Source organism: Salvelinus namaycush, chromosome 15 (genome assembly GCF_016432855.1).
Source record: "Salvelinus namaycush isolate Seneca chromosome 15, SaNama_1.0, whole genome shotgun sequence".
NCBI lineage: Eukaryota > Metazoa > Chordata > Actinopteri > Salmoniformes > Salmonidae > Salvelinus > Salvelinus namaycush.
This window is the reverse complement of record NC_052321.1, coordinates 9,586,877-9,597,900: the sequence shown is the minus strand read 5'-3', so window position 1 is coordinate 9,597,900 and position 11,024 is coordinate 9,586,877. Positions and strand designations below refer to the sequence as shown.

Here is an 11,024-nt window from a genome sequence, read left to right as displayed (position 1 = left end):
ACGACTTTTACTCTTCACATCTCTACCACCACAAATCATGAAGACATCTCTGGTCCTCCTTGCCCTCAGTCTGCTGGCTTGTTCAGGTGAGATTTTATTTATTTAACTCAAATAGTAACTACTGTATATGCAGCACATACATTGGGTCAGGGTTCAAGGGGAACTGTGGGTAGGGGGCCAAAATCAACTCCAAGTTCACCTTTGGTTTCAGTAAAATACAAGTGAAGTACCCATCACTTGAGTGACTGTTGTGTCATTTTTTCTTTGCAGTTTGGAAAATCCATGGGCATCGCCAAGAGGTTGACCCTGATGACCAGGAAGTAGTGGAAGCAAAGCCGAAAAAGTGCATGGTAATCTCACTCTCACATTACATATTCAAATGTACTTAAACCATAACACTGAATACATCACACCATAATTGAATTCATAATAATAATTTGGGGGGGGGGGGTGCTTATATTTGACTTAAGTGTGTTTTTTTCTCCTTTCTTGTTTGTTTGTGGTTTCTAAAGGAGCAACAGCTAAAGGGGACCTGCTGGGTGTGTAAGTGGGCACTGAACAAAGTGAAGAAATCCATCTCCGCTTCCTCTAGCCAGGTAGCTACCATAGCATTACAATTGATAAGAGTGTCCTTTAATGAAATTGCACTATTTACTATTTACTGTGATATTTCTCTGAAAATGTCAACTGTTGTTGATGATGATTTCTTGTCAACAGGAGGAGCTAAAGCAGAAGCTGTTGTCTGTTTGCGATAATGTTGGCTTCCTAAAATCTATGTGTAAAGGCCTGGTGAAAAAGACACTTGTGGGTGCTGATTGAGGAGCTTAGCACAAGCGATGATGTGAGGACCATCTGTGTTAACATTAAGGCCTGCAAGTGAGTACAAGAAACCGTTCGACAAACTATTTAGTCACTGTTCAGACAACTAAAGAGTATTGCGATGATCACTTGTGCTTGTTAATTGAAACAGTATTTGAGTCAAATGTATTAATTCATATGAAACTATTGGGGTTTATGTCTTCCGATCTTCCACTCATGTAGTCTTTTTGTGCCTCTTTAGACCAAAGGAAGTTTTGGACCTGACCTACTGACCAAGCAGCCAGTATCCAGATTCCAAAGTGAGAAGATGGATGTTCAGGTGTCAAGACAATGCTATGCTACCAGCCTCTTGCTCTTTCTTTTTCAAACTAGTCACAACACAAGCATATAAATGGATGATGAAGTTATTGGAATGATTATGTTCTGAAATAATGTTTTGGGAACATGTGTTATAATTAAGCAATAAGTCCAGAGGGAGTGTGGTATTTGGCCAATCTACCGTGGATAAGGACTGTTCTTATTCACCAAGCAGCCAGAGTACCTGGATACAGCCCTTAGCTGTGGTGTAACGGCCCTATACCACAAACCCCCGAGGTGCCGTGTTGCTATTATTAACAGGTTACCAATGTAATTAGAAAGTAAGTAAGTTGTTTTGCGTCATACCCGTGGTATATTGTCTCTTATGAACTGGGTGGTTCGAGCCATGCATGCTGATTGGCTGACAGCCATGGTATATCAGACCGTATACCACGCGTATGACCAAAAAATACTTTACTGCTCTAATTACATTGGTAACCAGTTTATAATAGCAATAAGGCACCTCTGGGGTTTGTGATATATAGCCAATATACCACGGCTAGGGCTGTATCCAGGCACTCTGTGTTGTGTCGTGCTTAAGAACAGCCCTTAGCAGTGGTATATTTTCCATATACCACACCCCCTTGGGCCTTATTGCTTAAATCACCATCCAGGGATCAAATGATCCAGTTTATAATAATGTATGTGTCAATTTTAAATTGCACTCTATTTTGTATCACATACAAATGTAAATATTATGCTATTTTAGTCCAAAAGTTTGAAAATGTTTGTGTGAACTTTTTTGTTTGGGCAAAAAATAAACCTCAATTGATAGAGAATACAACTCCAACTCTTCTTTGACATGTCTAACATAACTCTAGAAATGTATCTACTTAGAATTTTTACAGATTAACATATCGTAATATTATTTTATGATAAAGCATTTAATAATTACATTGTCTAGGAACTCATGTTGGCATTTTGGCTACCTTTTTCATTTACAATCTTAGTTTTCTGAACAAAAAGTATTGATTGTTTGGTAGGTGGCTTAAAGTAGCTGATCCAAAAAGTATCTGTCCAGTGTTTCCAGATTTCTATGAAATAGGACTTACAATGAAAAACAATATGAGTGAAATAGTTTCCCTTCCAAAAGGTTTTAATTAAGTGTGTTAAAAAGCAGCTTTTCTGTGAGTGGTGTGGGAGTACCCCAACAACAGAATGGTGTGGGCGTCAGATGTCATGCTGTATGTCACCTTATTTGTCCTCTGTGTTTAGGCATCATGTTCTTCACCTTCCTCGGGACCAACTTACATCTCCAGCAGACTCTAGGAAGGTTTGCTTCAACCCGGCTCTCAACCTGTAGTGTTTTAAAACAGCTGATTGCCAGCTGGGTCATTCCTATAAATGATGTCCTCATAACTTTTTTGAGGAAAAGTACATATTATTTTAGTATTCTATCAGAAAAAGGACATATTGGTCAAGCTCAGGAACGTACATTCTTTTGGTTTATTTTCAAACCTGTTGCATATTCGTAAAAGGGTGGACATTTGGAGCCTAATTAGTCATATAGTAGCTTGGCGAATGAGCAAGACTGAGCTAACATAATGGTGAACACTGACATTTTGTTAATTTTCTCAAGAATTTAGCCGAACAGGGTGGAAATATATAAGTGGGACATACAGACCAACAACATGAAACAATAGTTTATATTTATTTAGCTTTGCACCATTGTTTTCCCACCAAAGAAATTATGACACTTCCTGAATGTGGTGTTTGTAGTAAGAGGTTGTTTTCTGAAATGGAGATTTACAACAAACTAACAGGGCAGAATAATTTTTTATATTTCTTTTATTAAAGGCTTTATTGAACAAGGTATGACCCGCAACTTCTGGTTGGTTAAAGCGGAAGGGAGCTAGGGCGAGAGAGATGCCTGCCTGGCTGCCTGCTATGAGTTGAATCCCATCTGATGCACACATCCAAGAAGATTTACTCACAAGGCTACACACAAAAGACACAGTTAAGGCATCAGATAATTACCATATTTGTGTGGGTGTGGGGGATCGTCTGCTGGGTTAATTTTATTATCTGTCTGACAGTGATGTGCACTTCACGAACGATTCATTCTCTTTGAACGACTCTTTGTACATATTCGACTGTCATTATTCGTTTTCTAAGTGACTCGTTCATTTAAGTCGATCATTTTACCAGCTAGTACTTAACACACGCTCCTCCGGCTCAGAGGCTCCAGAGACCTGCTCTGAACACGAACTGTCTATCATATGCGCGCATGAAAAATAGATAATGAGCACAGAGAAGAAAAATGTATGTTAAGAACTGATAATTGATCGCATGTTGCAAGAATTAATGCTATGAATTGATTGTTTAACGTTATGATGGACATCACAGCTTCGTAGAACATAGTAGCGAGAAGTAGGGATGCTGAGGGTGCTGCAGCTGCATGAAAAATCGGAATAAAAATATATACTGAACAAAAATACCTCATTTCAACCAGCATGTTAAATGTGACAATGAGCACAAAAAAACTTGCTTACGCAGGTTCTAAGAAGCCCATTTGTAATTTACGGACCTGTGATCTATAAATCTCAAATTAATTTAAAATTAACGGCACCTGAACGTGCCTTACAATCAGCGATTTCCCATTATAGGATGCTAGCACAAAATAGTGTTTAGTCAGGAATAACCATGGACCAAAAGAGAAAAGCTAACTTTTTGGAAGATGGCTGAATGATGGCTGTTATATACCTGACCTGTCACTTATTTCCCTCTGGAATATCCCAGTAGTGAGGAATCCCAGAGTGGATAGTACTTGGACAGATACGGGAATGGCATGATTACAGCGTGTCTTCCTTTCCAGATTAGGGGCTAAATCCGCACAGAAATCTAACGGAACATTTTTTAGGGAGACGATGGCGATTTATAAGCCATGGATCATCATGCGCATAAAAGTAATTGCGGTCTCTGAAAACTCTCTCTTCTAAAATCACAGTTTACAATGTCTTCCAATAACGCAAGAACAGCCATGGTTACTTTTTTCTAATTTGACACACTATTTATAGAACATCGCATCCTGTTTCTAATTCAAGACACCTTGCGTCCTCACAACTTTATTAGATCATTACTAAAAAATTGTTAATTAGGAAAGTGCAAAGTTCACCACAGGCTTGGACGCACATGTGTCCCAAACTGCAATACCCCTACATAACCAGTAGGAAAATCACTTATGTCAAGTCTAGACTTTACTTAGAGATAAGATAATTTCCACGTTAAAGTAAGGTTTTATAAATAACTACTTGTACGTGGTTTTCTGCGTAAGTCATATTTAAGATACAAATGTATCTTAAGTCCGTTTTATAAATGAGGCCCCAGGTACTTATATATGTGGTCAATCTATCAACAGATTCCCCATTTATCTTCGTAGGGGGTAGTGGAGTTTTGTTTGTTCTGAAATCAATTTCCAACTCTTTTGTTTTCTCAACAAGAAAGTTATCTGCGCACCACTGGACAAATATAGCTGTTTCTATGTCAACCTTGAAGAGAGGCTTGGTCTGGGTGGAGGAAACCCACAATAGAGGAGTGTAGCAGCTGCATTGATGACACACACACACAGTCGTCCATGTAATTCCCTGTAGAACCCATATGGAAGCTAACAATAGAAGGAACCCAAGCACATCTACCCTTTCATTTCCTTCTTTCTTTCTCTTATATCATTTTGCTGAGTGAAGTTTCTGTTTTGCTTGCCTTGTAGTGTCCTTGGAAGTCTTGAATGTCACTTGAAAATGAGTCACTAATGTTTAATGAACTATAAGGGACGTTCGTAGCCAATGGAACAGCAACCTATGTTTTTTCTCTCTCGTTCTGCAGTGTCATTGTCCTCCAGTAGGGGATTCTCTCTGAGGAAGACTGACGACGACCCCCGACCTTCCAAGTCACCCCAGACCCACCACAGCACTCAGCAGGTCAGAGACACAGAGACACAGAGTAAGAGCTGACCAGGCTCAAATACTATTTGAGCATTTGCTTCAGCCTGCCTACAGTGCCAGGTGGGCTGGGGTTTGCACTTGTGGACCTATTGGTACCATTGCAACAGGCAACCTTAATCAAGAACAGCAAATACAGAATAGGCGAATACCGGAACATCAGTCATCAAGATTCTGTCTTGATTCATACTTAGACGTTGATGAATGTTAGGGATGAAAGTATGGAGATGAAGAGATATTAAGGTCCTAAAGAGGTAAATAAACAGTCAAAGATATGTCTTGGACTCTGGCGCAGGAGTGATGATGACACCCAATTGGAATTTTCCACCAAAGTCAATTTAGAGCTCTCTTGTATTTTGCATCATTGGATAGGCAGTTTATGTGAACGAATGGGTATTGAATGGTTTCTAACATAGACATATAATGACTAGACTGGTTTACCCATCACAGATCATGAACTTGAATTGGGATTTAGGAACTATTTCTGGCATTTGAACACTTGAAGTGCATTGTTAATCCATGCCATTTGTGAGCGTGTGTGTGTGATGTGTGTCCAGAGGAGAACAAGCATGTTGTTGGTCTGTGTGAGGTCAGGACGGCAATCCCTCTGTGTCAGTGTGTGGCCTCAGCCTGTCTCCCTCTTCCGTATCTCTTCTCCTCCGCGCCCTCAAACTGCAGGCCAGACGACCTCTTCCCAGAGCTGGTCGACCCTACAATGCCCAGACTCCACCTCCTGGAAGTGTCCTCCAATCACATAATGTGGGAGGGCCTTAAGACGACAGTGAATACCTTGGAAGGGCATCCTCAACTTTCTTTCCCGGTTATTTATTATAGGTCAATTGTATTTACTTAGTTAATTTGTATAAAGTTAGTGTCATTTTTTGAGTAGTTGATGTTGTTTGCTGGTGAAATACTCTCAGCTGGACAGCAAGTGAAGCTATGAAAGTCTGGGGCCTCATTTATAAACTGTGCATTCGTACAAAACATACCCCAAAACATTTGTTGTAATGCAAAAGTTGGCATTTATAAAAAACTGAACTTGCAGTGAGAATGTGCTTAGCTTCCCGCAAACTTTGCGTATGCACAGAAGGTTATTGCATTGCAAGCAAGCAAGTAGGGGATACCTAGTCATTGAACTGCAGACTTTTCCACATTGCCGGATCAGGGATTCAAACCTTTTCTGGCCATGATGGGTTCATATTCCCAAAGTAGCTTTAGCCTACAACAAATTACCATGTGCATCTCTCATTTAATCAGGCTGCTATTAAGTATTTTGCTCTATGCATCCGAAAGGCAGCACGGATTTAATATACAGTAGAGTTGAACAGACAGTTGATCTTTTGCATTGAAGTGTGTAGGCTACCACTGTAAGTGGGCCTACTATAAATTTATATTTTTGGGGTGAAGTACACAGACAGTGCATCATATTTTGGTTTGGGAAAAAGTAAACACTAAATATTATTGAATTCAAATGATCTGTTTACAGGTTTACAACAATTTGCTATTGATTTTTTCTTTAAGAAACTGACCCACCTGAGCCAGGCCCTACAGGAAATGTCACTGGAAAAGTTTAAAACATTCTTCCAACACCTCCAGAGACATTTGATCAAGCTCGCCATATATATTCTTTAGAAACTTCCTTGTCCTAATTCCAATACCAAAATATACAGCAAATAAGGGCATTATTTTCACCATAAAAGGTGAATGATGAGCTTTTTACAGGTGGAGTTATTACGCGCGTTCACATGCGCACCGTTTCAAGACGGGTCTGATTTATAACCGGAAACATGCATATATATGAATGTTGTTTCAGAAGCATCTGCACCCCACCAAGACAAACACTGTGGGAAATACTGACATATGATACTGACTTGTAAGACTCTGGCTGTGCTATGTCCCTATATGGCCTTCTATCCTCTGTTCAGTGATGGTCACAGCACCACCCCCTCTTTCTGCAGCAGCCTGACAGGCAGCAGTGGGTGTGCAGGACAGGCCAGGCTAGGTGTTCGTGGTTGGAAATAGGTCTGACTGGCGTGTGAGGCTGTCTTCTAGTGGTCTGTGTAATTTGAGAAATATTGTCTGAAATCCATGTAAATTCTGAATAATATATGGCAGTAACGTTCTTATCTGTCAAAAGTTCAACTCAAGTAATTTATTTTCAGACAAGTTAGATACGTTAAAAGGCAAACATTTTTCTGTATTTGTCAGACAATCATTAACCAAACCATCTGGTTTGCATAATATAACACATTTTAAATAATATACCCTTTTTCTTTTGATACTTATATATACGTATATTTAAAACCAAATACTTCTAGACTTTTACTCAAGTAATATTTTACTGGGTGACTTTCACTTCTATTAAGGTATCTTTACTTTTACTCAAGTACAAATATTGGGTACTCTTTCCACAACTGAAAGACTCTTAAACTGAACTGCATCTCTGCCTCTGCCTGATCTTTAACTAGAGTCCAACTGTAGATGGGCATCACCTGACCATGCTTTCTGGAAGAAATGTTTGGGGTGTGGTCGATTTGTTCTGAATGCTACGTGTTGAGTTTGACCCATCAGTGAGTTTAATCATGTGATAATATTCAAGGTGTTCATTATGTAAAACTATTGCAATGATGTCCTTTTGTTTTCAGTTGATTTGTTTACATAGGCTTTGCTGGTTTGAGGTCCAGGCAGTTTATTGGCAGCTCCCTTGTCACGTTCTGACCATAGTTCTTGTGTGTTTTACTTGTTTTAGTGTTGGTCAGGACGTGAGCTGGGTGGGCATTCTATGTTGTGTGTCTAGTTTGTCTGTTTCTATGTTTGGCCTAATATGGTTCTCAATCAGAGGCAGGTGTTTTGTGTTGTCTCTGATTGGGAATCATATTTAGGTGGCTTGTTTTGTGTTGGGGTTTGTGGGTGGTTGTTTCCTGTCTTTGTGTTCGTTTCACCAGAGAGGACTGTTTCGGTTTGCCACGTTTGTTATTTTTGTATTTTGTAAGTGTTCACGTTTTCGTCTTGTTTATGAAAACATGTTGAACACGAGCTACGCTGCGTCTTGGTCCGATCCCCGCTACACCTCCTCTTCAGACGAAGAGGAGGAAGGCTGCCGTTACAGAACCACCCACCAAACCCGGACCAAGCAGCGTAGTAACGGGCAGCAGCAGCGGCCCATTACACAGGACTCCTGGACATGGGAGGAGATTCTGGAGGGTAAGGGACACTGGGCTAAGATTGGAGAATATCGCCGCTCTCGTGAAGAGCTGGAGGCAGCTAAAGCCGAGGAGCGGTGGTATGAGGAGGCAGCACGGAAGTGTGGCTGGAAGCCCGAGAAGAAACCCCAAAAATTTCTTGGGGGGGGGGCTAAAGGGGAGTGTGGCGAAGTCAGGTAGGAGACCTGTTTTATTAGTCACATGCGCCGAGCACAACCGTACAGTGAAATGTTTACTTACAAGCCCCTAACCAGCAGTCCCTTGCTGAAAATGGAGGAGGCACAGAGAACATGGTTCTGATTGGTCCTTTCTGTGTTCCACAGGATGACTGCTTCCTGACCAACCTGAGCCTGGTGGGAAATGGCGGACGGCAGCGTGGCCACCCTCTCCAAGTGTGTGTTTGTGGTTTCTCTCAATGTATATCAATCCTTGTCCTTCTGTATTTAGCTAGTTGAGCTGTCTGGGTCTTTTCAAAGTGTCTATCCTGTACACTACCTCTGGATCATGTGACCTGACTGTCCAGTACTTAGATCTGTAAGTTCTGTGTGTCCTGCTGTTCAGGTGTCTGCCTGTCTGTCCCTCCATTGTGTCTGTGGACCTGTCCGGGAACCCGGCGGTGACCTAGGTGGCACTCCAAAGCCTCCTCTCCACCCAGCGACCTTTGCCCTATCTCAACCTCCAAGGTACAGTAGGCCTATAGTAGTCTATTGGTTCTCAGTCTGACTCTGTTTCTCTCTTAATACCTCTAAATTGTTCCCTCTCTCTCTTTCTTCAGGTTGTCAGTTAGCCGTGCTCTGGGTCAGCTCTAGTTTGGATTGCCTGTCAGAACAGGTCCAGGACCTGCGGCTGTGCTCCCAGAGGCTCAACAAACTGGACTGCAAGGCACTGCAGCAGACCTGGGGCCAGAGAAGGCCTGGGAGCTGCTTCCTCTCCAGAGATGCCAAGTGCCTGCTCACTACTGCCCCCTCACTGTGAGAAGGACTCCTTGACTTTTCACCCTTTTAAAGACCGGATTCGATTCCAATGTGTATACTTGAGATGATTTACACTCCTTGGTCCTCATATTTGAGACATCAATTGACACAGGCTGCAGAGGGATCTCGGCATTAATATTTTATAAACATTATGTAGATATACGTATTTCACTGTGTTTGTAGGTGCGTTTATACATGTGTATTGTCTATGTTTTTGTAAGTATTCAATGAAAAAATAAAAAAACTGATATTGCCATGGTACTTTTTCCACACGACCACCCAACATTTGCTGACTGAAGAAAGGGCCAGCTGAAAAACTGTTATTACCCTTCATTCTGTCATGTTCTTCATAGTCTCCTCCCACAGCTGCTGCATCTCCAACAACTCACAACTCTCGGGGTGCAGTGTCATGAGTCTTGCAAGTGAAACAATGTTCTCCACCAACTTGGTGTGAGCTTCTGAAGACACACCGCTTCACATTGTGGTTTCCTTGTTAGTTAACCTACTGACTGGCCTTCTCACTGTTTAATATTTCCACAATGGAGGGTGTTGTGTGGGCTTCAAGATACTGTGGGAAAGTTCCTAGTCACACATCAGTGTTGTCACCTCAGTGTATCGCTATATCACTCAGAGATTGGGCCAAGGTGATTATATTTAGGATAACTCATTTCATCACCTGTAATTTCCAATTTATAAAAAGCAATTACTAAATGGTTTCTGTTAGTGCAATTTGTGGATGGTGCTACTGCCACCTTGTTAACTATTTAAGCATATCCATTTGTTTGAAGTGCTGCTAAGCAGGGGCACAACTTTCAGTGGGGATGGGGGTTCATGTCCCCCCGCCACACAGTTTTATCATTGCAATGTGACAAAAAAAGTGGCAACGGTGTGCTTTAGGACCATACAAACGCCTCTGTGCGGTCAGGTAGGCTGTTTCCAGTTTTAGACGGCTGGAATGAGGACCCCACGGACACCAAAGATTGGGCTCATAGGCTATGTGAAAGCAAAGGTTCTGGAAGAATGGCTAGACCAGCACGGGAGACTTGAGCATACTGTAGTTCAGTGTGCATGTGTTGCGTTCTTTCACCGAGTTGTAAAAGCAAGCAGAGCAGAAACGGGCTATTATTTAGTTAACTGATGTAGCTGGCAAGGTAACTGCTGTTTAACTTCACAGAGAAAATGAACTACGGTTTATTCCCAGTGCATACCATGTTGCAATGATCTCTGTTGGGACCCGCAGGTCCTGCATCCTGTGGGTTGTCACTCTGGCCTTGGCCTAACACACCCGAAACCAATAATGAATGTTTCACTACGATCCTAGAGCTGAGTGGGGTAAGTTGGGTTGGGACTCTGCAGGGTGGTGGACCCCTAGGGACACGATGGGTCGACGCAGATACATTGTAAAAAGAGTTCTCATTAACATTAGGCTTTTGATATTAATTTTATGGAGGATTTGCTGTTTCTGTGTGTTAATGTATATTTGAGGTGTATGTGTGTTTTTTGGTTAAAGTTTTTGTTTCCAAACCTTTCCCTTAGGAATTCAAATATTTTAAGGTGTGAACTGGGAAGGAAATATGTTGGGAGTGAGTTGAGTTATTGACTAGACTTGTGGGGGTCCGGAGTGCAGGCGGCTCAGGCTGACTTGTCGGTCTGGCTGGAATTTTAAATTGAGGCTGTCTTAATAAAGACAATCAAAAGTCTTTGTATCTTTTCAAGAGTTTTTCATTTGTTAG

The 11,024-nt window shown here is 41.5% G+C and overlaps 1 pseudogene; it reads left to right on the top strand.

Moving 5' to 3' along the window:
- LOC120059826 lies at positions 1-1,412 on the top strand (annotated as a pseudogene).
- The last annotated feature ends 9,612 nt before the right edge of the window (positions 1,413-11,024 follow it).